Below are 27011 nucleotides of genomic sequence, written 5' to 3' on the forward strand. Positions count from 1 at the left end.
AAGTTTGCTGCAGCAATTTTACTTCCACTCAGACAACTGGTCATGCCTCTCATTTGGGGGCTGCAAGGGGGGGGGGTTCACAGGGAGGAGGGTAGCGGGTAGGTAATGGGGGGACATAAAAGGGGGGTGTGTGTGAACTGCTGGTGTAGACGTGTCCCCACTGAGGGTGTCAGCGCTAAGAAAAACCAAAGCTGTACGCCCCCAAGCACAGGCAGCAGTGTCAATTGCACAGAAAAGAAGTTGTACAGATTATGCATAAGCAACGCACATTTCCAACTCAAAAACAGAGAAAAACAAATGTGCAGCACGTTCAAACAAATACAGGAAGCGCAGGATTTCATGTAGAAGTGTTAGAACTAGGCTCGGCTTTGTGTGTAATGAGAATGATGAATCAGTGAACAGCGCGACTAAAAGAGAAAACAAGAAACTTTACCTTTCCGTTTCAGTAGGAACGTCACAAAAAAGGGCTGTGTTTAAGTCCTCGAGTGTGATTGCCCAGACAAACTAGCACTCAAAAATGAAAAACCTACAGTGTTTATCAGGGCACGGACAAAAAAGAAAATTATCACAAAGCCTGTGCACCCCGCACACCCAAACAGCACACTTGGGTGCGCGTGCACAGAGTTGAAGTAGGGTTTCTGAGAGTGGGTGGGCAGAGCAGCAGACAGCACGGAAATTAAAGAAGCTGTGGAGTTAGGGGTTGAAAAAACAACGAAGTTTACGTAAGAGTGAACAAAGTAAGAGCAAAGATTCACTTCAGAGCAACAAAGTCCATATGCTGCTGTTTATAGTCCACGTGACGGCAGCCTGGGAGGCTTCCTGTTAGGCATGCAGCGTGGAGCCAGGTCCAAAGCAGGCAAGAGAGAGCTAATCCAGCAGCGTGTCCAGCACAACAGCACACTTAGGTACACAAGCATTCAACAATGGGTGAACATGCCCGGGCTTTGTCTAGCAGAAAAGCCAACAATAGAATAGAGAGCCACATGTTGGAAACCATTTAATGTGCAGAACATTCCTGCACGGATCTGAAATATGTTTGAGCAGCAGAACTACGTTTTGTGGTCTGTGGATATGTTTGTAGTCTGGGAAAAGTGGTGGGTGAGTTGAATGGATGATTATGGGAGAGTGGAGTTGTGTGTTTATGGGTATAAGAAGATAAGTACTACGCTTTCAAATGTGAAATACATCCAGCGTTGAAAGTGGGCAGGAACAAAAGAGTACGACGTTCCCTTACTTTTCGCGCTAACCCGTCATCCTTCCCTTGCGGTAGTGGATAGTTCCCATCCGAGAAACGGACCATAGCATCAGCCCGCCCACTATTCCCCACGTGACTTGCTACAGTGGTGGCTGGTTCCCATTAGAGAAACGGACTTTAGCAGTGGCCCGCCTGCTCTTCTTCACATGACCCCTACGTCATTGTTGTGCTTTTCCAGGACCAATGAAGGAAGCGCTTCCGGGGCAGAGAGTGGATCCGCCTGGGGGCGTGGTGCCGAGTTAATGTTGCCGGCAGCAGGGGCGGCGCGCGTGTTTGCACGTCATTCAGGCGCAGGGAGAGGAGCCACGCGGAGCAGGCGGCGGATGCTGACATTGATGCATTGCCGGGGGCGGAACTAGCACCATGGTGCGACGCATTGGTGTGGCGATGCCCGATGACGTGCAAGCGGCAGCGTGACATTGCACGCCACCGCGTGCAACATAAACAGGGCATTTTCCGGCCGCGCAGAGCGACCGGGAAGCCCGAACCTTGGAGGACATGTCTGTCTGAGTCCTTCGGTGCCGGGGGCTTACGGTGATGCGCAGGGGGGTGCCAGCAACCCCTAATAGTGGCAACGAGTGGGGGAGACGATGCCCGGGCCCGGCGGTGACTATTAATACAATTTTTTCACCGAAACGAGGTCGGATTGAAAACTTTATTTCACGCCGCGGGTAGTGTGTCACCCACGCGGCTGGCGGCCATTTTGTCAAACAGGCTGTGGGACTTCACGAAGCTCCGGTTTGGGCTCTGAAGCGACCCCAGGCCTAATTTTTGGAACTCTTGATTGCAGGCAGGCATACCTGCATGCACATGTGCCTGAGGTGTATTTTGTCATTTCCTTGGGTCTTCTACATCGAGTGAAAGCAAGGAGAGCTACAATGTCTGAGTTTGTATAGCCCACACATTTTCTTCTTCCAATTTTTGGAACAATTGAAGGCTGAGAGGTTTCTCTTCATTTTCTTCATCATCAGACTGGTGGCCCCACTGATCGTCATCCTCTTCATCATCACAGAGGTGTGTTGCGGTGACTGTCTCTTCTGTGGTGAATGCTGGGCAGAGATTTGCTCATGGTTGCCTGGACTCTTTTGTGAGGTTGAGTTGCGGCCCCTGTTCTCCATGCTGGGGGTGCCTGTGCGCTCGAACCCATGAGTGACATCGATGACCAAGACGGTGCACAAGCAGTAGCAGCGGCAGGGCAGCTGCCTCCACGTGCACCAGTGGTGCCTCAGCGCGTACCACCTCCAGTGCAGCCGGCGCAGCAGCCTCCTGTTGGTCAGGCAGGCCTTCCAGGTCCTCCCGTGCAGCCAGCAGCGGTACCTGCTATTCAACAGATCCCTCCTGTCATGGCTCAGGTGCGTGCGCAGGCTGCACTTCAGCCCATCCTGGAATTTGATGTGTCGGGCCCACCTTCCAGCTTGGGGCCCAGATGGAGGAGGTGGGTGGACCGCCTGGATATGTATTTTCAAGCTGCCCAGGTGGTAGATGATGACACTAGGCTGGCGACCATGCTGTATTCGGCGGGGCCCTCTGTTCAGGAGATCTTTGAGTCGCTGCCGCATGGGGATGGATCGTATGGTCAGACGAAAGCCGCTCTGCAGGCCTACTTCTTGCCTCTCGCCAATGCGGACTATGAGCGCTTCGTGATGCTGTCGGCCAAGCAGAAAGACAACGAGACTCTGGATACTTTCTATGGGCACCTGAGGCGCCTCTCGCTAGCCTGTGCCTGGGGAGATGCAGATGATATGATTAGGACGATGCTCATTCAGGCGTGTTCATCAGGCAAGCTCAGGCGCCAAGTATTGAGGGAACCCGGCATCACGCTTCAGGGCATCCTGGAACTGGGGAGATGCCATGAGGTGTCGGAGGCGGGAGGGCAGGAGAAATATGCCAAAAATGTGGGTACGACCTGCCTCACCCAGCAGAATGCCCTGCAGCAGGAAAGACTTGTGGACGGTGTGGTTTGCAAGGCGGCCATGCCTGTACTGGTGCCGAGGGGCCCGGGACGGTCGAGCTTCTTTCGCCAGGGTCGACCATCCAATGTTGCTCAAGTGGATCAGAGCAAGGAGGATGCCCAGGCGGAGGAACTGGACGAGGAGGACGAAGAGAATATCTTCTTTGTTTCAAGTGTGGGGGTCCTAAAGAGCAAGAACAGGAGACAGCCAAGGTGCATGGTTGAGGTAAATCGATCTCCAGTGCCCGTCCTTGTGGACACAGGGGCGTCTGTTTGGCACGTGGACATTATGATGCTATGGATCCACCCCAAACAACTGGACGCTGTCAGAATATGTGTAGACATGAGGCTCCCGAACAAGGCCATCAAAAGAGAAAGACACCTCACCCCAACGATAGATGACATCATTGCGGAAGTACAGGGTGCTCGGTTCTTTTTAAAGCTTGATCTCCGGGCAGGCTACCACCAGGTCATACTTCACCCCGAGTCGAGGTATATCACCACGTTCATCACACATCGAGGGCTCTATCGTTACAAGAGACTGAGTGTTGGTGTGTCCTCGGCGGCAGAGGTGTTTCAAAACATCATTCGGGGTGCTCTAGCTGGTCTAGAAGGCGTTCTGAATATAAGCAACGACATCCTGGTGTTCGCCAGAACGGAGGTGGACCATCTGAGGCGATTGGCGAAAACGTTTGAGAGACTGTGGTCTTTGGGCCTCACCCTCCACAAAGAGAAGTGTGGATTCCTGCGACCATCCATCAAATTTTTTGGTTTTGTCTTCAGGGAAGGGGGGTGTCTCCTGACCCCAAGAAGGTACTGGACATAAAGAAGGCCCAGGCTCCGGAATCTGTGTCCGAGGTGAGGAGTTTCCTGGGCATGGTGATGTACCTTGGACGGTTCATAAAGAATCTTGCCTTCAGGTCGGAACCGCTCAGGGCACTGACTAGGAAGGATACCATCTACAACTGGGGCCCGCTGGAACAGGCAGCATTTGATGACATCAGAGGGGCTCTGGCAGCGGAGGACACCATGGTCATTCTTTGACCCTGCATTGCCATCAGAGATCATCGTCGACGCCAGCCCGTTCGGCCTCGGTGCTGTACTCACGCAGGTTGGCCGTGATGGGGGGTGTCTGCCCGGTGGCTTATGCCAGCAAAGCGCTGTCAGAGACGGAGCAGCGGTACTCGCAAATTGAACGCGAGGCACTGGCAGTGCTCTGGGGATGCCGGCATTTCCGTCTCTACGTCCTCGGATGCCCGGTGACGGATCACAAGCCTTTGCTTCCCATCTTGGCGGGGATGTCATCCAAACCTCCGGCTCGCATTGAGCGATGGATTCTCGCCCTTCTGGAGTATGGAGTCACTCTAGTATACCGGCCAGGGGCGAATAATGTGGCGGACTACCTCTCCAGACACCCCGGAGCACCCGGAGGAGGAGAACCTGACGCATGTGCGGAGGAGGCTGACGAGCATGTCCGGGTGGTGGTGGAGGAGGCCACGCCGAATGCCATGCCTCTTCAGGAGCTGGAGACGGCGGCGGCGGCGGATGGTGAGTGCTTTAAGATTCTGAGGCACTCCATGCAGCAAGGATCCTGGAAGTCGGTGTTGGAAGCTCTGGCGGGGCGCACTCAGGAGGCCAGGACCGGACTTGAACAGTTATGGAAGGTCCGGGACAAACTATCGTTTTTAACATCTGGCCTACTGCTCCGGAAAGATCGGATTGTGGTGCCCCAGTCAAAGGTGGATGATGTAATTGCACTGGCACATCATGGTCTCCAGGGTGCTACCAAGGCCCGCCTAAGGCTGAAGGTGTGGTTTCCGGAACTTGAGCGGAAAGTGGATGACTTTGTGGCAGCCTGTGTGTGGTGTCAGGCTGCCTCTCCCCTGCAGCGTGAGCCGGTCATAGAGGCAATGCCTCGGGGGACGCGACCATGGGAGGTCGTCCACGCGGACTTTGGTTCCACCACGATGGGCACCCACTTCTTGGTACTGGTTGATGAGTACTCAAGATACCCTGAGGTGGAGTTTGTGGAGTCTGTGACATTCGAACACGTCGTGGTGGCTGTAGAGAAGGTGTTTGCGGCCCATGGGTTTCCACACACGCTGTGCTCGGCAATGGGGCGCCATTCCAGAGCGAACGCTTCTCGGAGCTGATGGAGAGTTGTGGGGTGGTGCACCGGAAGATCACACCCCTCTGGCCAAGGGCCAATGGCGAAGCGGAAAGGCTCATGAGGACTCTTAACAAGACCTTTTAGAATTGCTCAGGGGCAGTCATTGCAGAGAGCTCTGTACCAGTTTTTGCGGGTGTACCGCACCACTCCCCATGCATCTACCGAAGTGGCCCCTGCAGTGGCGTTGTTCAAGCGGTGCCCTCGGGGGCTGTTGCCGGAAGTGGGGGAGAAAGAAACCGGGGGTGATCAACGACCAACAAGTCGAAATGGACCGGCGAGCACGAATCGAGCAAGAGAATGTTTGGAGGGGGCTTCGCCCGCAGCAGCTGGAGCCGGGTGACGAGGTCCTTATTCGTAATAGACATCCCCACGGAAAGCTCTCCTTACCATATGAACCTGAGCCGCTGGATGTGGTCGCAGTCAAGGAGTCCATGGTCACTGCCTCGGACGGCCGGTCTGCGGTCACTCGCAACATGAGTTTCTTCAAAAAGCTGCGGGATCCAAGAACTGATCCACCTCCTGACCCGGACCCTGGGGAGGTCCCTGAGGACAATGATGAAACACACTGTCTGCCTGGGTCTCCGGCCTCTACCTTTGGACAGATCACCCGTGCCGGAGGTGAGCAGGAGGTACCCCAGAGGGCTGGGCGAGGGAAACCTGCTCGTCTCACCGATTACATACTGGGACATCTGGCTGATCACTGTGATGGATATAACTAGTAAAGTAAGGGGACCGGGGTGGTTGTGAATAAAGAGGTGTCCTCGGGGTGGGGCGTTTCAAAATGTTAGTGTTGTAATTTGTGTTTTGGTTGCAGTGTTTAGTTGTATTATGTTTTGTTTGTCCTCCCGGAAAAAGGAGGAGTGTGGCGATGCCCGATGACGGGCGCGCACGCGGCGGCGTGACGTTGCACACCGCTGCGTGCATCATAAATAAACGGGGCGACCGGGAAGCCCGAACCTAGAAGGACGTGTCTGTCTGAGTCCTTTGGCGATACGTTGGGGGGGGCTATGGGAGTGGCGGCCGTTCTTGCACAGGCGGCGTGTGTTGCTCCTGGCGGGGGCTGTGTGTGTCCGATGCTGGGGCCGATATGAGTGGGCAGGGGAATACTCTGGAGGCTGCGTGGTGGAGGTGCAAGATAGTGTAAGGCCTGCGCCTGGGACCCTGGGGTCTGCAGGGGCTCCTGGGAGGGTGATGCATTGGGAGGCGAGGGTACCCTGGGGTCTGCAGGGGCTGCTGTGCCTGGGAGGGTGATGCATTGGGAGGCAAGGGGACCCTGGGCTCTGCAGGGATTCCTGGGGGTGCAAGATGGTGTAAGGCCTACTCCTGGGAGGGCGGAGACAAGGGTACCCTGGGTTCTGCAGGGGTTGCTGCACCTGGGAGGGTGATGCATTGGGAGGCAAGGGGACCCTGGGGTCTGCAGGCGCTGCTGTGACGCATTGGGTAGAAAGGGTACCCTGGGGTCTGCAGGAGCTGCTGTGCCTGGGAGGGTGATGCATTGGGTAGTAAGGGTACCCTGGGGTCTGCAGAGGTTGCTGCGCCTGGGAGGGATGATGCAGTGGATCGGAGGGTGGAGGGCAGTGTGTGTGTGTGGGTGGGTGTGAGGCTGCAGTTGAATCCATGGGGGCAGAGTTGGGGTGGCAGGTGGTCATAAAGTCGGCAAATCCCGATCATGATCTTAATGTAGTTGGCCGTTTTGTGATGTCAGAGTGGGTCTGGAAAGGGATTGGTGCTGTGCAGTCTGTCCAGGTCATCAGTGGGGGGCGTTTGTTGGTTAAGGGTGTGGGTGAGCTGACCAGGGACAAGGCATTGGATTTGGGAAGTCTTGGGAGACATCCTGTTTCTGTGTTGGAAACGGGTGGTGCAGTGTGTAAGGGAGTGATTTATGGTGTACCTCCTTTGTGTGCGTGACAGAGACATTGAGTTTGTTGAAGGAGTTGGGGGCGGGGCGGCGGGGAGGGTTTGGAGGTGTGACGGTTAGGTCGGAAAGATCCTGATGGGGGTATCATTTCTACGACTGTGGCTATTCGGTTTAGGGAGAGTGAGGTGCCGGAGCATGTGTTTTTGGGGTTTCAGCGGTTTCGGGTGAAGCCTTATGTCCCCGCATCCCCCCCGCCCCCCCTTAGGTGCTATAAGTGTCAGGAGTATGGTCACGTGGTGCGATCTTGTAGGACGGAGAGAAGGTGTGGTAAGTGTGGTGGTCCCCATGATATTAAGGATTGTGTCTCTGTATGTACACCAAATCGTTGTAATTGTGGTAGGGATCACGTTACTTATTTTAGGGGGTGTGTTGCACAGATGGAGGCCTGTAAGGTTGTGAGCACTAAGGCGAGTCATGACATCAGCTGCAGCAGTTCAGAAGGTGCGGGCGGAGCATGTGGTTGTGGTGGGTAGTGGTGAAGCGACTGGAGGTGGGGGAGGTTCAGTCTTTGGGGGTTGAGAGGGTGATTGGAGGGGGTGTCACTATCAGAATGGCAGATTTGTTGTGTTTTATTATCGCAACTATTAATATGATGGCTATGTTACAGTCGACCGGACGGGTTACATGCGGTGGTGAAGGCAGCGAAGATGCATTTAATGATGTACATAGGATGATGAGTGGTGGTGTTTTTGTTCTCCCTTGTGGAACACATGTGTACGAGCGCGATACAAATAAAATATCAAAATAAAAGTGGACCATTGTTGCAAAATGCAATTAATTCCTTTTGCGGCAGGCTGTTTGAATAGTACCCACTTGGGGGGATGGAGGGGGGTTGTTGGTCAAATGTAATGCAAATTGTGTGCAATGATATTTATTCAGCAACAATGGGAAATCTTGCATTTGTAGTATTTAATAACGTAATAATGTCTTCCATTTCTAGATCTAAACACAATATTGCGTCATCCTACTCTGCAAAACCTAAGAAGCACAGGCACCAAAAGGTAAATAACTGCTGTAATTTTTGTCTGCACAGGTTGTCCTATGCTTCTGAAATTGAAGGGGCCCCTGAGGGACCCTCACGTATGGAAACAAGGCACAATCGCCACACACAAACTGATATGCCAGACACAAGGTTGTATTCCCAAAAGCTAGGGTTTATTGCAAATCAAATAGTCTCAATTGGCCAACTGGTTCTCACGTCCCGCGACATGTGTTTCCAAACCCCGGGGGACGCAAGAGTGCGATAATTGTACAACAGTTACATATATACAAAGCAAGCATCTTAGAATCAGTACTGACACATCCAATACCGCCCCTAATACATTTCCTTTGAATTCGGCACGATGATTGACAATGGTGACGAATATGACACCTTCAAACGTTCATTTTAGGAACAGTTTGCAATATTTCAAGCCTTCAGACATAAGCCTTTGTTTTAAAGAACACAGTGCTTCTGTTTTCTTAAGCAAGCTGCGTGCAGGGGAGAAACGTATTCCAGACCTTGCTTTCTCCTAGTTTCTATTCGTGTACTGGGGGTCAACTTACAGGGCTCAGGAAAGGGGGGCCGTAAGAAGAGCATAATTCAAACCATTTAATGTTTGCTTCTAACATTTCTACTGTGTTAACGAGACTGGCTGGCACCTGTGTGCTGATTAGAATGCCTCGCTGCTTACTTCCAAGGATTTGTGAGGGAGGAGACCGGGCATTTCTGTCTGGGTTGCTGCGTTATGTTTCAACATGTCTCTCGCGGCCTTGTGTTATGCACTAGTGGAGCAGAATAAGAATTCAGCAAAGCGGCTTTAACAGAAAGCAAAAAGTGAACGTTAGAGAAAACATGGCGATTTCAGTCACCTCAAGATGGCCGCACTTTAGTCAAGCATATGGTTATATTTTTCTAATACTAAACGCATGAGGTGGTTGGTCTTCGGCCAACAAAGTACATTGCCTCCTGATTGAGGAGTGTCTACTTTTTGTGGACTGGTAAACCCTCCTTTTGGCCGTATGCCAAACGCCTCATCCATACATTGCATCCTCTCCCGACCAAGTATCTGAGTCTGCCTCTGATTCTGAATCTTGTATACTACTGGTCTCCTCCTCGTTATCATCACTTTTGATTGACATGAATTCTTTTACTTTTTTTAATTCATCATTACTGTGAGTACTTGGTTTACTAGTGCTCTTTTTTTTTCCCCACCATCTGGACACACTCCTCCCTTATTTCAGTGCATATGATTGGTAAGCAGTGTATGCAACAGCAACATGTCGTGAATATTCCTAGCACTGCTACTAGGATAGCAAATAATTTCCATCCCCATGATCGTAATACTTCCCAGAACCAGTAGCTTATGTTTAATTCCCAACTCCCTTTGGGGGGGTGTAGGTCAGAGCTTAAACGTGCAATTATCTGATCGCTTCGAAAATCGTAGGGGAGGAGTCGCTTACAAATTTTGGAGTGACATTAATCTGATTCCTTTTTCCTCTAATGTCATGTCATATAATATATCTGTCGTTCCATTTATTGTTTCCTCTAATATTCTGGACAGTCGTCTTATGTTATGAGTTTATTGCTTGGCCCCAAAATGGTATAAATGATTTTGCCATGTCCTCCGCGATCAAACCTCCTTCCCCATTTCGCCGTGGTCTTGACCTGGCCAATTTGGCTATGTCTGCTGTTTGTGAAAGGAATACCCCAGGGAATAGGAATCCTAAATAACAAGTACCTCCCCAGTTTCTAGGTAACCAGGGATACGCTTACTCTCCACATATAAAATAAACAGGATCTCCTACATATACTGGCTCTACCTCCTTATCGAGAACTGCTATATTCATGCATCTAGTGAATGTCCCTACCAAATAGGAACCCTCTTTCCTCAGGCAAAAAGGAACGGACCGTGGGCTGTAATTTACTGTATAAGAGGGGGGCACTGTATCTTTATTCCCTTCGGGGCTCATCTGAAATGTGATTACAGATGATCTATAGGGCACAGACAATCTATCTTGTGGCATCACTACTGGTGTAATCAATCGTGTTTTGTGAAATATGGAACAGCCTACGGGTTTCATAATAATTTCTTCGAATTCATTCATATTTGTTCTATCTAATTGACCAGTTTCACTTTCGTTCCATTTCCCATAGTACAATGCACTTAAGGAAGCGTAACATGCAGAACTCAATGGCAGGGGCTGCACATACCAACCAATTCCCTTACCACCATGCTGTGGCAAGTGTGCACAGACCCAGCAATTGTTTTTCCTTAATATTGAGTGTCATATTCATTATTAGCAGTAATGTGTTATTCCCATAACCTTCCCTGTGTCTTTCTTCCATTGGGGACAAAGTGTAAGTAATCGCGTGCATCGGGCTTTCAGTGAGATGTTTCCAACGGGCAAGAATATTTCTAAGGGGTGTATTTCTTCTAAGTACCATAATACCAATACGGTCATTATTGGGGCTAATATACTCATGATACACATGACTATCGTTAAGATCAGCATACCATTTATTTCGACGATTTCTTTTTTGTAACCTTCCAGTCTCTGTTTAATTCATTATCAACAGTGGTGGAGGAGGGGGCAAAGGCAGATTTCGGCATCTTTCTCTTGCTGTTCTTCTTCTTCAACATTGTTCGTGAATATCTCTTCTTGCTACACTCGTTCGAAATGTCAAATAAGTTTGGTAATCGCCCACAGTCTATTCTGCTAATTCTCAGCAGCCTGGATTGCTATGCGTTGGGCAAGATCTTTGTGCGTGTGCACCTTGCTCAAAGAACTCCAGAGCAGTTATCAATTGCCTTCGTACCATGTGAGCCCCTCTTGTCCGGGAGGGGTGATCTGCACATGGATTTTTTAGCACTGAGGAGCCTCGCTTTTGGGCTGTCCGATTTGCACAACCCTCACGCCGCTCTCCTCTAGACCTCCGGTTCCTACTTCATCCGTGATAGGAAACAGAGGCAGAAAAAAGATCAAAAGAAATGGAGATTTGATCACTCCTTCTTTCGGTTCCGCAGATTATACCGCCTTGCTCCTGGTATCGTATGATCAATGAATAGTGTGGACGCACTTCCAGGCTCAAGCTCTGAGTCAGCCTGTGGCGCAATGGAAAATGACGGGCGCCAAAGTGATGATGCAGATTTTGTTTCAAGCTGCGGCGCAACAAAAGATGGTGGGCGCCAGTGGTACAAGTTTTGTGTCGGCCTGCAATGTTGCAGATGCTGCTGGACAACGTTGGGGCACTCTTTGCCCTTCCTTTTTTATAGCAATCCTTTCAGGCTTCGTTTCAAGATCAGGCAGATTTTGTGGCAAAGAACTGGCAACGGTTTCTGTCGTTTCTGGGACCGCTGTCTCTTTCTGGTCGTCTCGATCAGGCAGTTTTTCAGACGGTGACAGGACCTTTTTAGCGTGCGTTGCATGAATCCACGATTTCCTCCCGTCCACTCGGATTGCGGTCTGCGTGGTCAAGAGGATCAAGTAGGGTCCACGCCTCCTTGGTGCAAGCAATGTCTTCCCTTCAAAGTTCTTGATTAGTACCCAATCTCCGGGTTCCAGTGCATTCCCCGGACCAGTTTACCAGATTGGTAATGCCTCCTGCACCTGCTGATGAATCAAACGCAATTTTTGAATTAACAGATTACAGTAAATGCGGTTCCCCTAGCCGTTTTGGCTGCGGTGCACACCAAACATTTGCCGGTCTCCCCATCACAATTTCATAAGGGGAGAGCCCAGTTCTTGCCTGCACAGACGTACGCATACACAGTAGTGCTAGTGGCAATGCGTCTACCCAGCTTAACTTGTTCCCTGCACACATTTGACTTATTTTGGCTTTTAAAATGCCGTTGTGACGTTCAATAAGACTGGCACTCGTGGGGTGTCTGGAACAATGAAATCTCTTAGTAATCTGGAGACCTGTGCAAATCTGTAATATCACTGCGCCCACGAAATGCGGACCATTGTCTGACCATATGACACGGGGCAGACCAAAACGGGAGAAGTACTCTTTTAACATTACTTTTGCCGTGCTCATGGCGGTGCAGTCTTTCAATGGATATGCTTCCACCTATTTACTGAATGCACATATAACCACTAGGACATACTTCAAGTTTTGGCATCTCTCCATCTCTATGAAATCAAAATGGATTACCTCAAATGGCATAGAGGGAGGGCCGAAACTGCCTGTTGGAGTCACCGTTCCCTTCCCCACATTGTGTTGTAGGCACGTGATGCAATTCTGGACCAGCCTTTCTGCATTTTTCTTTGTGTGTGTTACCCCATAATGTAGCTAGCTGCTGAACTATCTTTTTGGCACAAATGTGTGTAGGGCTGTGGGCCATCGTGACCATTGCAGTTACATAGGAGTTGGGCAGCGTCCAGTTTTTGCTTTTCTTGTGTACCCAGCAACCTTCTAGTTTCCCTCTCCAACTTTACTGGTTACTTTTTAATACGCCTCGCATTTGACTATCGCTAGGCACTTTGGACACGTAAGTGCAGACAGTAATCGTACAATCAAAGGGCCATGATGAATCCTGGCCCCATGTGATGTCAAGAAACCCTTCTCCGCCCAGAGTCGGCCAGAAGTTATGAACCACGCCAAAGGTGTATTGGCTGTCAGTATATATGTTTACACTCAGATTTTCAGACTGGCTCTGGTTAAAGCTATAATCTCAGCTGCTTGTGCTGAATTGTAGGGGATTCTTTTGCTTTCTACAATACTCTTTAACGTGGTGATAGCATAGGCAACAGTTGATGTGCCATCAGGTAATTTAAAACAGGAGCCGTCACAAAACTGTTCTCCATCTGGCTCTTTTTGTGGGGTATCTCTTAAATCAATTCTTCCCTTCGTTTCTTCCTCAGTTACCATTAAGCAATCATGGGGAGGTGATTCATTCTCACCAAGTTTTTCCGTGGGCAGTGGCATTAATTCTACAGGATTCAAAGCGCTACACCTCATAATTTTGATGTTTGGCGCAAAAAGGACAATTTCGTATCTCGTCAATCTAGCAGAGGTGAGGTGTTGCGTCTGTGTTCTATTCAATATAGCTATAGTCTATAGCATGTGGCACCATCAAAATTAAGGTGTGCCCCAATACCATTCCTTCGGTTTGTTTCACTGATGCAGCAGCCGCTGAAACAGCTCGCAAACAACGTGGCAGTGCGCACGCTACAGGGTCCAGCGCGGAAGAAAAATAGCTGCATGGCCTATTTCTTCCACCTTGTTCCTGTGTCAGAACAGACAACGCACAACCTTCACTCTCATATACAAACAATCTGAAAATTTTCTCATAATTTGGTGTACCCAAAACCGGAGCAGAACACAATGCAGTTTTGAGCAAATCAAATGCTCTCCAACATTCTTCATTCCACAGCAAAGGTATCACAGCATCCTTTTTTTGTCAATTCCACCATTGGCTTCACAATCAAAGCAAAGTTCACAATCCACTGCCGGCAATAGAAGCTATGCCTATTATGGCTCTGACTCTGTTCTGTGTTTTTGGAATAGGCATACCAGAAATGCTCTCTATCCTCTCTGGCGTCCGTCTTCTCCCTTCTCTCGAAAGTAGGTAACCCAAATAAGTCACCTCCTTTCGACAATATTGGAATTTCTTTAAACTCGCTTTATGGCCATGTGCTGCTAAGTGTGTTAATAGTAAAACAGTGCTCTTTTTACAAATCTCCTCTGTCAGCAGCGATCAATAAGTCATCTATAAATTGTAACAATACACAACCTGCCGGTAATTCTAGCATATCTAGCTGTTCTTTCAATGCTCTGCTGTAAATACTCTGACTCTCTGTGTAGCCTTGCGGAATGCGTGTGAATATAAATGATCGCCCTCCTAATGTGAAAGCAAACAAATATCTGCTTTCCTTATGTACTGGAATGCTGAAGAAGGCATTCTTCAAATCAATAACGCTGAAGTACTCTGCCGAGGCAGGAATCATTGTCAAAATTGTGGTGACGTCTGGAACCAATGGGAATTGAGGATCTACCACCTTGTTTAATGCGTGCAGATCAATTATGAAACAATACGGTATCTCATTACCTCCTTTCTTGTACACCGGGAGAATGGTGCTGTTACATGTGCTGCCTGCAATCTCTTCAATCACTCCCAATTTTACCAAATCAAAAACAATACTTTTCAATCCTTTCTCTCCTTCTGCTGAGATTCATTGTCATTCATCGCCCATATACAAGTTGGCACTTCACTCAATTCTCCTGGCAAAGGTTTAGACAAAAATTCAGATACCGGTACATTCTGTGGTGAAATGGTCAAAAATACTCCATCGGGTGTGCAATGAATAACTGCACTCAATTTTTTCAATAAATGTAACCCCAAGAGATTCTCCCCACAATTCTCTGTCAAGAGAAATGGACAATATTCAGTAAATGGGCCTAACGTCACTGCTACTGGTTGAGACACTGCATTTATCACTGTGGTACCTGCAAACCCTACTGAAATATTTCTTTGCCCTGACAGTGGTATTTCTGGAACCAACTGATGATCTATCGAGCACTATTGTGCCCCCGTATCTACGAGAAAGCTATGCTCTCCATTCCCGATTTTCATTTCTACGTAGGGTCCTTTCTGATTTATGGGAATAGGCACTGGTTCCGATCCCTGTCTTGGGCTGTCCTATTGAGGAAATAACACATCATCCGATGTGTAATCGCTACTGTTATTATAGTACGCGTTTGAGTGTCAAATGTTCCCACCCCTTCCTCTATTCCCATTTTGCGTGTTTTGATAGCTCTGATTCTGAGTAGAAGCAGTTTGATTATGAGCTTGGTTCTGATTTTGGGTACCATTCCCTTGGCTATTTTGGTGCTGCTGCATGTTATTTCTATTTTGCCCATGTGATCCTGGATGCCCCCTATGCTATCTTCTCTGGCCATACCCATTTCTATTTTGCAGATGTGAACATTGCGCTCGCCATTGACCTTCCTCTCTGCAGTACGCACACTGATTTAATCCCAGAGGCCCTCCATGCATGTTATGTTATATTATTTTGCATTTATATAGCGCCTTATATACCATTGGTATGGTCTGAAGGCGCTGGTAGGTTGAACGCCCTTGGGAACCGAAGTTCAGGTCAGTAGAACGAGTAGAGAGAGTCAAGGTGCATGTGAGCACCGGGTATGTGTGCAGCTGGTGCGGTATTCATGTAATAGCTGCTTTTTAGTGGTGGGTGTGGTCGTTGAGAGATCGGTAGTATGTGATCCGAATGTGGCTGTGTTAGGCCTGAGGAGAACGCCTGGCTGGGGGGGTGTAACCAGCAGTGTTTACTTAGAATGATGTTGAGTGAGCGGCGGATGTTGGTATGAGAACAGTTATACCGAATGGTGTCATAGTATCTCTGTGTTCTAGTTGAGTGGTGGTGTAAAGAAGAGAGTAAGCGTGGTGGTGAGATATGATGGGTTATATGCTCTTTCAAACGTTCCCTGCATTCCAAACCATACAATGTATGTCACGCACCATGCATTCATCTGTTTTGCTCACTCACCCGCTCTACGCACTTGTCCGTGTTATGTCCTCACACTCGCTATGCATTTATCCCCTCCACGCACTCATCTCCTCCACACCGAGAGGCTATTGGGCATACTTCTAAATGCATGATGAAGAGGGGAAGATTCACATGAAGAAAGGACTCGCTAGCAGCGCCAGAGAGTCAGGAACGAAATACCATGTGTCCAGAAAGCAGTAAACTGGCATCTAAGATGATTCAGGCAATTGGGGTCATAAAATGATTTTCCAATAGTTAACCGATTCCCATTTTACAAAAAACATACAATGCAAAACCAAAAGCCATAGCCCTTTATGGGGCTTGGAATCATCTTCTCCATCAGTGGTGGAAAACTCTTTAAAATGTGTCTTAGGTTTGCAAATATCTGCATCAAATTAGGAGGTCCAGAACAAACTTGCCTCTCCAATTGAGGACGAGCTAAAAATACAACTAGTCATTACTTGGATAACAATATGGGCTAATGAGAAAGCAGGGCTGATCATAGAAATCATCTCGTTGTTGGGCAGCAAAAACAAATTATTTGAATATACCATGGTTAGCATTTGTAAGAAAATCTCTTTGCACAAACTGTAACCCTCTTTTTGCCAACACATCCACTATCAAAGTGACGGTTCACTACTATTGCTGCACTCCACTATAATCTGGATACACACAAAGAATTGGAAAGCAATCTGTAAGAACTTATACTCCTTGCAGAGAGTCAGTTACCGTACTACCTTGTTTGGGCAAGGCTGAAAAAAAAAAAAGATTGACCCTTGTGCATTTAATTAGGACTCCATCTAATTAAATGTGATGACTGCAAAGTGGATTGGAAACATCAAATTATACGATATGCCTAATCTGCAGAATTACCCCTGCCGTGCGCGTTTCCTCTCCCTCTAATGTGTCCCGCCACTTGCTGGAGTAGCACCCTTGTTTTCAAATTTGCCCTATCCTACACCTCTTTCTCTTTCTCCGTGTTCACTCTATTCTCATAATATTGGGCCATATGTAATGCTTCACTCAACGTTTTTGCTTGCCGTGCACTTTCCGATATCATTATTACGTTTTGAATTGGAAGCATTAACCCTCTCACAAATTTATCGACAAATGGCCTTTTACCTGCTTCTGTGCTTACATCCTGTCCACTAAAGTCTTTGAATACTTCCTCAAATCTATTAAAATAATCTGTAGCTAACTCATCCTTTCCCTGAACACACACAGTTAATTTGTCCCATTGAATTCTTCTTTCGGGAACAATTTCTTTCAATTTTTGTATTATCCGTGCTGGTAACGCCGCCATATTTGGCCCCGGTTTTCCAATACCTGTCTTTCATTGCTCCTCCTGAAATCATATATCGAAGCTAGCTCTGACGCTTCATCATTCCCGTTTATATACATCTCAGCCTGTTCTTGCAACTCTCGCTTTCTCTCCTTGCTAATCGCACTGTGGGTCACTCTCTCACATCCACTTTGTCCAGCCCCTTCCCTCGTTTCAACAAGTTCAATCACCGGTGGAGCGGATGGGACAGTAACAATCTCTAGGGAGGGAGGTGCAGATGGGACAACGGGACCAGGAAGTGACTGTTGCGGCGCGGGCTGACTAATGGGAGGCGCTGAATAGCTGGAGGGGGCTGAGCAATAGCCACTGACGCAGTCTTTTTAGTCTGTTCCCTTGGGCCTCGCTTCGTATCAGTCAATATTTTGTTTATTAATTCATCTGATGAATGCAACTCTCGTTGTGGGTATATTTTTATATACTCAACTGATCGCGTCTTTTTGACTTTCTCAAACTATCATTCCTCTCCTCCTCCTTTTCTTTCGCTCTCTCTGCTTTCGACTTATGCCTGCGCGCATGTTTCTCTCTACTTTTCCAACGAAGCATAGCTTCCCTGCTCCAGTCTCTAAGGATATCAAATGCTGCAGGGAGTGTTTTCCTTTTCATCAACACCTTCTCCAAGTTATCTATTCTCGTAATCTAAAAACTCCCATGATTCGCCCACTGAAGATCTTCCTGCTTTCTGGTTTGCCTGTGCCAAATCTCACAAAACATTATCGCTCCTACACCATATTTCACATACATCTCATACGCCGGCGTTCCCACGGGTGGCGCAACCTGGCCAGTTTCCAAAGATTGTCTACTGCAGCGGAAAAATCCAGCTAAGGCGGACAATACCCCAGGCATGTTTTAACCTTACCCATGGCTAATCAACCTTACACTGGGTGTTTGATTTTGCAAAATCAACTCTCAACCAATATCAGGACTACTTTGAATCGGGGCACGACTCACCTGATCAGTCAAGTCGTCTTTTAAGACGCAATTCGTCCGTATACTGACGCAACCAATGACGTTGTGTCTGCATATCTTGGCTCACTCTGCCTCATTTTGGGACCCTCGCCTCCTTGTTCTCTGGCCGGGCACGTCGATCAGGGATCAGTTGTGTGCAGATCTGCAAAGGAGTCTTGTCATTTTCACAGGGGCGCCCACAAACACCTCTTGATCCCGGCTCGATTGTCCCGTTCTCGCCGCCTGCCTTATCTTACAACGTACACGATGGAACAAGTGGGAGAGGGTCCCTATTCGGGCGCCATTTTGAAGGGGCCCCCGAGGGACCCTCGCGTATGGAAACCAGGCACAATCACCACACACAAACTGATGCGCCAGACACGAGGTTGTATTCCCAAAAGCTAGGGTTTATTGCAAAGCAAATGGTCTCAGTTGGCCAACTGGGTCCCATGTCCCGTGACGTGTGTTTCCAAACCCCGGGGGATGCAAGAGAGCGAGAATCGTACAACAGTTAAATATATACAAAGCAAGCATCTTACAATCAGTACTGACACATCCAATACCGCCCCTAATACATTTCCTTTGAATTCTGCACGATGATTGAATAATGGTGACGAGTATGACACCTTCAAACATTCATTTTAGCAACAGTTTGCAATATTTCAAGCCTTCAGACATAAGTTTTTGTTTTAAAGAACACAGTGTTTCTGTTTTCGCAAGCAAGCTGCGTGCATGGGAGAAACGCATTCCAGGCCTTGCTATCTCCTAGTTTCTATTTGTGTACTGGGGGTCAACTTGCTCTCCAGGGCGCTACAGGGCTCAGGAAAGGGGGGGACGTAAGAAGCGCATAATTCAAACCATTTAATGTTCGCTTCTAACATTTCTACTGTGTTAACGAGACTGGCTGGCACCTGTGTGGTGATTAGAATGCCTCACTGCTTACTTCCAGGGATTTGTGAGGGAGGAGACCAGGCATTTCTGTCTGGGTTGCTGCGTTATGTTTCAACATGTCTCTCACGGCCTTGCGTTATGCACTAGTGGAGCAGAATAAGATTTCAGCAAAGCGGCTTTAACAGAAAGCAAAAAGTGAACGTTAGAGAAAACAAAATGGCGATTTCAGTCACCTCAAGATGGCCGCACTTTAGTCAAGCATATGGCTATATTTTTCTAATACTAAACGCATGATGCGGTTGGTCTTCGGCCAACAAAGTACATTGCCTCCTGATTGAGGGGTGTCTACTTTTTCTGGACTGACAAGATGGCCGGTCTCCCATCCTGCGTTCCTGTACCCTTCATGTCTCCTTCTCTCCGGTCTTGTCTCCATTCCTGCCTCTTCCTGAAACTGGTGTCCAGATCTAAGTTTAGTATCCAGGTCTGTGGCTCAGTGGACTAGTGCATTCTCTGGTAGGATCCATGGTTGTGTGATCTCATAGTCACTGGCTTGAATCCCTGCAGGTCCACCCAGCCCTTCATCCATCCAAGATTGACAGAATGAGCCTCAGAGTTTTGTAACAATGAAAATCTGTTACCTTCTGTCTAGGGCACCAAAATACATCAGTGTGTGTGGGGGAGCTTGGTGCACTCTACACATACATAGTATGTTATGTTAATCCTTTCCTCTGTGCCGTGCTATTGTTGGTAATTCGCTATTGGACCTGTATGGTGGATCTCAGCACTTTTCTATATCGGGTGGAGGAGTGGAATTGTAAAAGTGAGTTAAATAAGCACATTGGTAGCTACACCCAGTGTTGGTTGTCCTCTTTGCTGATCACCTGGGGGGGGGGGGGGGAAGAGGGGGGAAGGGGAAGGGGAAGGGGAGAGGGGGGGGGAAGAGGGGAGGGGGGAGGAGGGGGGGAAAGGGATTGATGATAAAGCTTTAATAGGGAGGGGCTGAATGAAACAGAACACCAGATATGCACTTTGGTGGGATTTTTTTTTCCTAGGCATGATGAATGAATGAGCGTTCTGGAGGGGAATTGAGGGCATGCCGTAGAGTCAATGGAAACGATGGTATGGAGTGCAGAACACACACACACACACACACACACAGACACAGACACAGACACAGACACACACAGACACACACACAGACACAGACACAGACACACACAGACACAGACACACACACACAGACAGACACACACACACACACACCCCCACCCCCCCCCCACACCCCCCCCCCCCCGGGGTCTGCAGGGCTTCCTGGTGGTGGGGGTGCAAGATGGCCTAAGGCCTGCGCCTGGGAGGGATGATGGATTTGGAGGCAAAGGTACCATGGGGTCTGCAGGGGTTGCTGCTCCTGGGAGGGGTGATGCATTGGGAGGCAACAGTACCCTGGGGTCTGCAGGAGCTGCTGTGCCTGGGAGAGTGTTGCATTGGGAGGCAAGGGTATTCTGGGCTCTTCAGGGGTTGCTGCACCTGGCAGGGTGTTGCATTGGGAGGACGAGGGTTGAATGGACATCAGAGATCTGGAGGTAAGCATTGATAGGTTGAGCTCCGGGGTGCGAGAGGGTGTGTGTGATTTATGTTTTTGGGGTTTCAGCGGTTTCGGGTGAAGCCTTATGTACCCGCACCCCCCCCCTTAGGTGCTATAAGTGTCAGGAGTATGGTTACGTGGTGCGATCTTGTAGGACGGAGAGAAGGTGTGGTAAGTGTGGTGGTCCCCATGATATTAAGGATTGTGTCTCTGCATGTACACCAAATCGTTGTAATTGTGGTAGGGATCGCGTTACTTATTTTAGGGTGTGTGTTGCACAGGTGGAGGCCTGTAAGGTTGTGAGCACTAAGGTGAGTCACAACATCAGCTGCAGCAGTTCAGAAGGTGCGGGCGGAGCATGTGGTTGTGGTGGGTAGTGGTGAAGCGACTGGAGGTGGGGGAGGTTCAGTCTTTGGTGGTTGAGAGGGTGATTGGAGGGGGTGTCACTATCAGAATGGTGGATTTGTTGTGCTTTATTATCGCAACTATTAATATGATGGCTGAGTGTCAGTCGATCGGACGGGTTACAAGCGGTGGTGAAGGCAGCGAAGATACATTTAATGATGTACATAGGATGATGAGTGGTGTTTTTGTTCTCCCTTGTCGTGCTCTGGAACACCTGTGTACGAGCGCGATACAAATAAAATATCAATATAAAAATGGACCATAGTTGCAAAATGCAATTAATCCCTTTTGCGGCAGGCTGTTTGAATAGTACCCACTTGAGGGTGTGGGGGGGGTTGTTGATCAAATGTAATGCAAATTGTGTGCAATGATATTTATTCAGCAACAATGCTAAAAACTACTAGTTGCACAGTGAAGCAACTCATCAAAGTGGCGCACTTGGACTGAAAAAACTCCCACGATAGCATTTTGCGTTTTTGCAAAGTTCTTGACTCACAATGTAATAAAACCTGTTTCATTTGAATAGCAGTTATTTATTGATATTGGGTAGGAATTACTTATCTGTGTGGTGTAGTTCGGGAGTGGCGTGCATGCAGAGCGCAGGGGGCGCATGCTAGTGTTTCGCCCTGGGCACCATCTGGACTAGTAACTGTCCTGGGTGGATGGGCTCCTTATCTCCCTGGGACCTCAAATGCTACGTTTTTAAATGTGAAATGTCTTAAAGAATCATTGGGGATCATTTGCTGTGGGTGAGAGACCAGCGACTATTCACTCCTCTTTTAGTGAGAAAGTGATCATCTGTTTTGGCCAAGTGTTATTTACGTTGTCTCTGCTTGTTCTTCATAAACCTCCAGTTAATCCCGTCTTCTGTGTATGTGATGGACGGTGCATTCCTGGGCGGGGAGAGTACAGAAGCTCCTCTTTGGATGTTTCGATTATATATCGTTATAGGATGTCTTGCGTTTGTAGTATTTAATAACTTAATAATGTCTTCCATTTCTAGATCTAAACACAATATTGCGTCATCCTACTCTGCAAAACCTAAGGAGCACAGGCACCAAAAGGTAAATAACTGCTGTCATTTTTGTCTGCAAAGGTTGTCCTATACTTCTGAGATTGAAGGGGCCCCTGAGGGACCCTCGTGCATGGAAACAAGGCACAATCGCCACACACAAACTGATAAGCCAGACACGAGGTTGTATTCCCAAAAGCTAGGGTTTATTGCAAAGCAAATGCTCTCAGTTGGCCAACTGGGTCCCATGTCCCGCGACGTGTGTTTCCAAACTCCGGGGGACGCAAGAGAGCGAGAATCGTACAACAGTTAAATATATACAAAGCAAGCATCTTACAATCAGTACTGACGCATCCAATACCGCCCCTAATACATTTCCTTTGAATTCGGCACGATGATTGAATAATGGTGACGAGTATGACACCTTCAAACATTCAATTTAGCAACAGTTTGCAATATTTCGAGCCTTCAGACATAAGTCTTTGTTTTAAAGAACACAGTGCTTCTGTTTTCGCAAGCAAGCTGCGCGCATTGGAGAAACGCATTCCAGGCCTTGCTATCTCCTAGTTTCTATTCGTGTACTGGGGGTCAATTTTCTCTCCAGGGCGCTACAGGGCTCAGGAAAGGGGGACGTAAGAAGCGCATAATTCAAACCATTTAATGTTCGCTTCTAACATTTCTACTGTGTTAACGAGACTGGCTGGCACCTGTGTGCTGATTAGAATGCCTCACTGCTTACTTCCAAGGATTTGTGAGGGAGGAGACCAGGCATTTCTGTCTGGGTTACTGCGTTATGTTCCAACATGTCTCTCGCAGCCTTGTGTTTTGCACTAGTGGAGCAGAATAAGATTTCAGCAAAGTGGCTTTAACAGAAAGTAAAAAGTGAACGTTAGAGAAAACAACATGGCGATTTCAGTCACCTCAAGATGGCCGCACTTTAGTCAAGCATATGGTTATATTTTTCTAATACTAAACGCATGATGCGGTTGGTCTTCGTCCAACAAAATACATTGCCTCCTGATTGAGGGGTGTCTACTTTTTCTGGACTGACAAGATGGCCGGTCTCCCATCCTGCGTTCCTGTACCCTTCATGTCTCCTTCTCTCCTGTCTTGTCTCCATTCCCGCCTCTTCCTGAAACTGGTGTCCAGATCCAAGTTTAGTATCCAGGTCTGTGGCTCAGTGGACTAATGCATTCTCTGGTAGGATCCATGGTTGTGTGATCTCATAGTCACTGGCTTGAATCCCTGCAGGTCCACCCAGCCCTTCATCCATCCAAGATTGACAGAATGAGCCTCAGAGTTTTGTAACAATGAAAATCTGTTACCTTCTGTCTAGGGCACCAAAATACATCAGTGTGTGTGGGGGAGCTTGGTGCACTCTACAAATACATAGTATGTTATGTTAATCCTTTCCTCTGTGCCGTGCTATTGTTGGTAATTCGCTATTGGACCTGTATGGTGGATCTCAGCACTTTTCTATATCGGGTGGAGGAGTGGAATTGTAAAAGGGAGTTAAATAAGCACATTGGTAGCTACACCTAGTGTTGGTTGTCCTCTTTGCTGATCACCTGGGGGGGAAGGGATTGATGATAAAGCCTTAATCGGGAGGGGCTGAATGAAACAGAACACCAGATCTGCACTTTGGTGGGAGTTTTGTTTCTAGGCATGAATGAGTGAGCATTCTGGAGGGGAATTGAGGGCACGCCGTAGAGTCAATAGAAACAATGGTATGGAGTGCAGAAGTATCACAGACACACACACACACTCCCCTTGCCTGCCCACCCGCTAGAGCAGTCACAACATGAGGTGATTGAAACGGTTGCATTGGGAGGCAAGGGTACTCTGGGGTCTGCAGGGCTTCCTGGTGGTGGGGGTACAAGATGGCCTAAGGCCTGCGCCTGGGAGGGATGATGCATTTGGAGGCCAGGGTACCCTGAGCTCTGCAGGGGTTGCTGCTCCTGGGAGGGTGATGCATTGGGAGGCCAGGGTACCCTAGTGTCTGCAAGGGTTGCTGCACCTGGGAGGGATGATGCATTGGGAGGCCAGGGTAACCTGGGCTCTGCAGGGGTTGCTGCTCCTGGGAGGGATGATGCATTTGGAGGCCAGGGTACCCTGAGCTCTGCAGGGGTTGCTGCTCCTGGGAGGGTGATGCATTGGGAGGCCAGGGTACCCTAGTGTCTGCAAGGGTTGCTGCACCTGGGAGGGATGATGCATTGGGAGGCCAGGGTAACCTGGGCTCTGCAGGGGTTGCTGCTCCTGGGAGGGATGATGCATTGCGAGCCCAGGGTACCCTGGGGTCTGCAGGGACTGTTGCGCGTGGGAGGGTGATGCATTGGGTAGTAATGGTACCCTGGGTCTGCAGGGGTTGCTGCGCCTGGGAGGGATGATGCATTTGGAGGCCAGGGTACCCTGGGCTCCTGCAGGGGTTGCTGCTCCTGGGACGGTGATGCATTGGGAGGCCAGGGTATCCTGGGGTCTGCAGGGGTTGCTGTGCCTGGGAGGGATGATGCATTGGGAGGCAAGGGTACCCTGGGGTCTGCAGGGCCCGCTGCGCCTGGGAGGGTGATGCATTGGGTAGTAATGGTACCCTGGGGTCTGCAGAGGTTGCTGTGCCTGGGAGGGGTGATGCATTGGGAGGCAAGGGTACCCTGGGGTCTGCAGGGGTGATGCATTGGGAGGCAACAGTACCCTGGGGTCTGCAGGAGCTGCTGTGCCTGGGAGGGTGATGCATTGGGAGGACGAGGGTATCCTGGGCTCTGCAGATGCATTGGGTAGTAAGGGTACCCTGGGCTCTGCAGGGGTTGCTGCTCCTGGGAGGGTGATGCATTGGGAGGCAAGGGTACCCAGGGGTCTGCAGGGTTTCCTGCGCCTGGGAGGGGTGATGCATTGCGTAGTAAGGGTACTATGGGGTCTGCAGGAGCTGCTGTGCCTGGGGGGTGATGCATTGTGTAGTAAGGGTACCCTGGGCTCTGCAGGGGTTGCTGCACCTGGGAGGGATGATGCATTGGGAGGCCAGGGTATCCTGGGGTCTGCAGGGGTTGCTGTGCCTGGGAGGGATGATGCATTGGGAGGCAAGGGTACCCTGGGGTCTGCAGGGGCTGCTGCGCCTGGGAGGGTGATGCATTGGGTAGTAATGGTACCCTGCGGTCTGCAGAGGTTGCTGTGCCTGGGAGGTGTGATGCATTGGGAGGCAAGGGTACCCTGGGGTCTGCAGGGGTGATGCATTGGGAGGCAACAGTACCCTGGGCTCTGCAGGGGTTGCTGCTCGTGGGAGGATGATGCATTGGGAGGACGAGGGCATCCTGGGCTTTGCAGATGCATTGGGTAGTAAGGGTACCCTGGGCTCTGCAGGAGCTGCTGTGCCTGGGAGGGTGATGCATTGGGAGGCAAGGGTACCCTGGGCTCTGCAGGGGTTGCTGCTCCTGGGAGGGTGATGCATTGGGAGGCAAGGGTACCCAGGGGTCTGCAGGGTTTCCTGCGCCTGGGAGGGGTGATGCATTGGGTAGTAAGGGCACTATGGTGTCTGCAGGAGCTGCTGTGCCTGGGGGGTGATGCATTGTGTAGTAAGGGTACCCTGGTCTCTGCAGGGGTTGCTGCTCCTGGAAGGGTGATGCATTGGGAGGCAAGGGTACCCTGGGGTCTGCAGGGGTGATGCATTGTGAGGCAAGGGTACCCTGGGGGCTGCAGGGGCTGCTGTGCCTGGGAGGGTGACACATTGGGTAGTAAGGGTACCCTGGGGTCTGCAGGGGTTGGTGGTGGTGTATCTCACAAGGGGTCCCTTAGGACTTGAGGGGGGAGCCCAAGTGGGAAGAAAAGTGGCAAGGGTGATGGTGGTAAAGGGAAATTGGCTGCGGGTGGTGGTTGCCAGTCTCTAGCGGAGGGTTTGGTGGGAGCCGGTGTTGATGGTGGGAGGAAAGTTTATTCCATGCGGCATGCCTCCCGGCACCTTGTATTTCACTGTCATCACGCATGCTCCAACACTCAGCATCACCCTTGTTTTGACATGTTTCATTTATTTTAAATTGACGGAAATACATGTTATTTTTCGTCCCTTTTCTCCCAGACCTCGGGATTCTGCTTGCCACTCACAGGCGCTGCCACATCCTGGCCAAATATATGGGCAATGCATGCGTTCATTTCTGTGCCCGTGATGTAGTGGGGACGTGGACGTTATAAATGACTTTTCAAGCGTCTGAAACTCACTAGGTGATACCTACGAGATTGAACGTGCATGGCATTTGGAGGACATGCTCAATGGGGTGCGTGCGGCAGATGGATCGTGCATAAATCCGTGTCCGTACCCGTGGGGTAATAAGGGTGTGAAAGGACCTCTGTGACTAAACTTACTTGTAGGACCCGCGAGCGTCTGACTCTCACTGAGTATGTGGCAGTGTGTACTGAGAGTTGCCCTGGAGATAAGTCCCGATGCTGTATGGTATGCCCAGCCCCCAGGCCGACGCCACCAATAGTGGGGCGCCAGATGGGCCAATGGGGACAGGGATGTGCGTGTGACGTGGCGCACAGCTGAAGTGAAAGTGAGTCTGATTGGCTAAAGGTACATGTAGCTTGACCAATAATGAATGGACTTAATGATGGGGATTATCCCGACTTAATTATGTTGGAAAATGTGGTTGCATGGATACGAGCAAGGTGCACACAAAACGGCGCCTAATGCCTGAAGCATGATGGGAATTGTAGTCTTGCACAAGCAAGCGTCCATGTCAGGATTTGTGCAAAAAGTCTGTTATTAGAGCCGCTGGGAGGCAGCAGATGAAACTGCTCACACGTGAGCCCTGTTTCTATGTGAGGCTATGTGTATAACTCTCGGTACTGGTAAAGGTGGCATGATTTGCAAGATACAATAAATGACTGGTAAGGACTGTTCCATGATGTAATGAATGCAACTGCGGAAAATATATCTATTTTTTTTATTTATTTTTTATTTGTATATAATCAAAATTAGATTTTTACAAAAGTCGAGATTTTTCCTTTCCTACTTAGTCGTCGGCTAGAGAGAGAAGTCAGACAAACAAACAAAGCTCCC

General features: G+C 49.3%; 1 protein-coding gene across 4 annotated transcripts in view; it reads left to right on the plus strand.

Annotated features, from left to right (window-relative positions):
* Nucleotides 1–27011, plus strand: part of LOC138498502 (zinc finger protein 268-like) — an 85981-nt gene that overhangs the window by 33180 nt on the left and 25790 nt on the right. For 3 of the 4 annotated variants that reach the window (XM_069622263.1, XM_069622264.1, XM_069622265.1), the window contains exons 2-3: nucleotides 8235–8295; nucleotides 21959–22019. The gene's annotated coding sequence lies outside the window, so the exon portion shown is untranslated. The remainder of the gene's footprint in view (nucleotides 1–8234; nucleotides 8296–21958; nucleotides 22020–27011) is intronic. The other variant, XM_069622266.1, reaches the window with a different exon arrangement.

This window comes from Ambystoma mexicanum, chromosome 5q (assembly GCF_040938575.1).
Source record: "Ambystoma mexicanum isolate Mex_15411 chromosome 5q, UKY_AmexF1_1, whole genome shotgun sequence".
In the NCBI taxonomy this organism is placed as follows: domain Eukaryota; kingdom Metazoa; phylum Chordata; class Amphibia; order Caudata; family Ambystomatidae; genus Ambystoma; species Ambystoma mexicanum.